This window comes from Lolium perenne, chromosome 2, assembly GCF_019359855.2.
Source record: "Lolium perenne isolate Kyuss_39 chromosome 2, Kyuss_2.0, whole genome shotgun sequence".
NCBI classification, from domain to species: Eukaryota; Viridiplantae; Streptophyta; class Magnoliopsida; order Poales; family Poaceae; genus Lolium; species Lolium perenne.
This window is the reverse complement of record NC_067245.2, coordinates 279,424,361-279,428,233: the sequence shown is the minus strand read 5'-3', so window position 1 is coordinate 279,428,233 and position 3,873 is coordinate 279,424,361. Positions and strand designations below refer to the sequence as shown.

At 40.7% G+C, this 3,873-nt stretch overlaps 1 pseudogene; it reads right to left on the bottom strand.

Moving 5' to 3' along the window:
* Positions 1–3,001: 3,001 nt before the first annotated feature.
* LOC127337838 (small nucleolar RNA R71) lies at positions 3,002–3,099 on the bottom strand (annotated as a pseudogene).
* Between the last annotated feature and the right edge of the window lie 774 nt (positions 3,100–3,873).

The following is a 3,873-nucleotide window of genomic DNA, read 5'->3' as shown; positions in this document are numbered from 1 at the left end:
GGTTAAGTAATAATAATCTCTACCAAGGATGCAATTATTAATTTAGTTTAAAAAATATATATAATCTTGAATTACTGTGAACAACTAAAACCCTCCTACTTTCATATTTTTATTTGGAATTTTGAGAATCTAAAAATTGGCTAACCGGGTAAGTCCCGATGAATTAGGATGTATCATTTTCCCATGATCATTTTGATGTATTATACTTTTTTTCCTAACTTCGTATATAACCAGAAAAGCCATTTTATCGATACAAGACGCAATTTTGGAAAAAAAAGATTGAAATTAATTTTTGTTAAATTCTCTTGCAACTAGATGACATAACATATCGACATCTCGAAGAATTTTAGTTTTTTGAATTTTTTTATCATTTTCTGCCATTCAGTTGAAAGTTGAAAAGGCGATCCACAGGAGGGGAGGGGAAAAATTCAACCTCTACGTCGAGGATGGCCATCGACGTAGTTAAAAAAATATGGGGAGAAGGCTATGCCGAGGGCAGCCGTCGGCGTAGCCTTGACGCCATGACAGCGTCATCACGGTGTAACTCTGGTGGGCCGCATGCACATGCCTACGCCGACGGCCCGCGATGCGCCGAGCCGCCGAGGGCACCCGTTGGCGTAGCGTTTCCTACGCCAAGGGCATCGCTACACCGACAAACTTTTGGCGGGCTAACCTGGAGGCCCATACGCCGACGGCTCTGACTTTTGGCCCTCGGCGTAGGACCAGGTGATACGTCTCAAATGTATCTATAATTTCTTATGTTCCATGGTAGTTTTATGACAATACCTACATATTTTTTTCACACTTTATGTCATTATTATGCGTTTTCCGGAACTAACCTATTAACGAGATGCCGAAGTGCCAGTTCCTGTTTTCTGCTGTTTTTGGTTTCAGAAATCCTAGTAAGGAAATATTCTCGGAATTGGACGAAATCAACGCCCAACATCTTATAATTCCACGAAGCTTCCAGAACACCCGAGAGGGGCCAGAGGGGAGCCCTGGGGGGCCCACACGTGTGGGCGGCGCGGCCCAGGGGGGGCGCCCCCCTATTGTGTGGCGCCCCCGTAACCCTTCCGACTCCGCCTCTTCGCCTATAAGAAGCCCCCTGACCTAAATCTTCGATACGGAAAAGCCACGGTATGAGAAACCTTCCAGAGCCGCCGCCATCGCGAAGCCAAGGTCTGGGGGACAAGAGTCTCTGTTCCGGCACGCCGCCGGGACGAGGAAGTGCCCCCGGAAGGCTTCTCCATCGACACCACCGCCATCTTCATCAACGCTGTTGTCTCCCATGAGGAGGGAGTAGTTCTCCATCGAGGCTAAGGGTTGTACCGGTAGCTATGTGGTTAATCTCTCTCCTATGTACTTAAATACAATGATCTCATGAGCTGCCTTACATGATTGAGATTCATATGAGCTTTGTATCACTATTCATCTATGTGTTACTCTAGTGATGTTATTAAAGTACTCTATTCCTCCTTCATGATGTAATGGTGACAGTGTGTGCATCATGTAGTACTTGGCGTAGGTTATGATTGTAATCTCTTGTAGATTATGGAGTTAACTATTACTATGATAGTATTGATGCGATCTATTCCTCCTTCATAGTGTGATGGTGATAGTGTGCATGCTATGTTAGTACTTGGTATAATTGCAATGATCTATTATGCACTCTAAGGTTATTTAAATATGAACATTGAATGTTGTGGAGCTTGTTAACTCCGGCATTGAGGTGCTCTTGTAGCCCTACACAATTAATGGTGTTTGTCATCCAACAAGAGAGTGTAGAGTGGTTTTATTATGTGATCAATGTTGAGAGTGTCCACTAGTGAAAGTATGATCCCTAGGCCTTGTTTCCAAACATCGAATCTCCGGTTATTTACTGTTTTGTTGCATGTTTACTCGCTGCCATATTTTATTCAGATTGCTATTACCACTCATATACATCCATACTACTTGTATTTCACTATCTCTTCGCCGAACTAGTGCACCTATACATCTGACAAGTGTATTAAGTGTGTTGGGGACACAAGAGACTTCTTGTATCGTAATTGCAGGGTTGCTTGAGAGGGATATCTTTGACCTCTTCCTCCCTGAGTTCGATAAACCTTGGGTGATCCACTTAAGGGAAACTTGCTGCTGTTCTACAAACCTCTGCTCTTGGAGGCCCAACACTGTCTACAAGAATAGAAGCACCCGTCAACCGCCATCAAACCTCCCACGTCAACCACGCGCCAGTTGTGGACATCAAGCACTTTTCTGGCGCCGTTGCCGGGGAGGTAAGGTAAAAGGTATTCACATCCTCCGACTACTAAGCTATTTCCTAGCACTGTTGCCGGTGTGTGAGTGCTCGAAGCTATTTCCTTTAGATCCTGCAATTGCATCTTTTTGTTTCTTGTTCTATTTTCACTAGTAAGGCATAATGGAAAACAACTGTGAGCTTTTTAATCTTTTTCCTGAGTTAGAATTGTTTGATGCGGAAATTAAAAAACCTATTGATCCTTATTTGCATGCTAGTAGCAATGTTATTAGTATGAACGCAATTACTGTTAATGCTATGGAAAAGTCTAAGCTTGGGGAAGCTAGTTTTCATGATCTTTTTAGCTTCCCATCTTTAGGGGAGAAAATTTGCTCTGATAATACTTTATCTCCCATATGCGATAACTCTAATGATGCTTGTGATATTTTAAATCCACTTACTGAAAGTATTCCATATAAAATACCTATGAAAATTATTGAGCGTGTTATGGATAACCGCTATGAAGGGGATGGAACTGTCCATCCTGGAGATCATTTACTGTTTCTGCATGAATTATGCGGGTTATTCAAGTGTGCAGGTATCTATATGGATGAAGTGAAGAAGAAATTATTCTCTATGTCGTTGTCTGGTAAAGCGGCGCATTGGTACAAACTGCTGAAGGATGGGCATTCTCTTGATTGGAAGGATATTGTGCCTCTATTTTACTCTAAATTCTATCCTCCAAGTGAAATTCACGAAGATCGAAACCGCATATATAATTTCTAGCCTCATGATGGAGAGAGTATTGCTCAAGCATGGGAGAGATTGAAGTTTTTAATGCTCAAATGCCCCAATCATGAGCTTCCTGGTAATATCATCATTGATAATTTCTATTCAAGACTTTCTTTTCAAGATAAAACCTTGCTGGATACTGCTTGTTCTGGATCATTCACGCGCAATAAAGAAGAGTTTAAATGGGACCTTCTTAATCGGATTCAGGAGAACGTTGAAGATTGGGAGAACGACAAAGGTAAAGAGTCAGGTATAAATTATGATTATGAATGCATTGAAACTTTTATGGATACTGATACAATTCGAAATATGAGTGCTACTTATGGTCTTGACTCTCAAGTTGTTGCAAATCTTTATAAAGCTTTTGCCTCTCATTTTGAATTGCCTAGGAAGAATTTTGGTAAGTATCATGAACCTTTCAAAGACACTTGCATGGAAAATGAAATTGTTGTTAATGATTGCAATAAACATGCTCAAACTTCTGAGGATGCTATTTCTTATAAGCATGTTAATTTTTGTGGAATGCATAGACCCTGTGGAATTAATCAAATCGAAGATGAATATTGTATCCACCATATGAATGAAAAAACTAGAAAGTGGTCTAGGGCTCTAGATGATCTTGGTAAAAAAGTTTGTGCCCTCTATCCTTTTATTTGTGAACTTTGCCATAGAGCGGGTCATTTTAATTTTCAATGCTCCTCCAATGATAATTCGAACCCCATGAGTGCTGCAAATTTGTATTGTGATGATAAAATTACTCCTAATCAGCATGATGAACTTACTTTATTTTTGTGGTGTGAAGAGTTATCAAGAAAAATCTCTTTGTTACATATGAGTGATCTTGA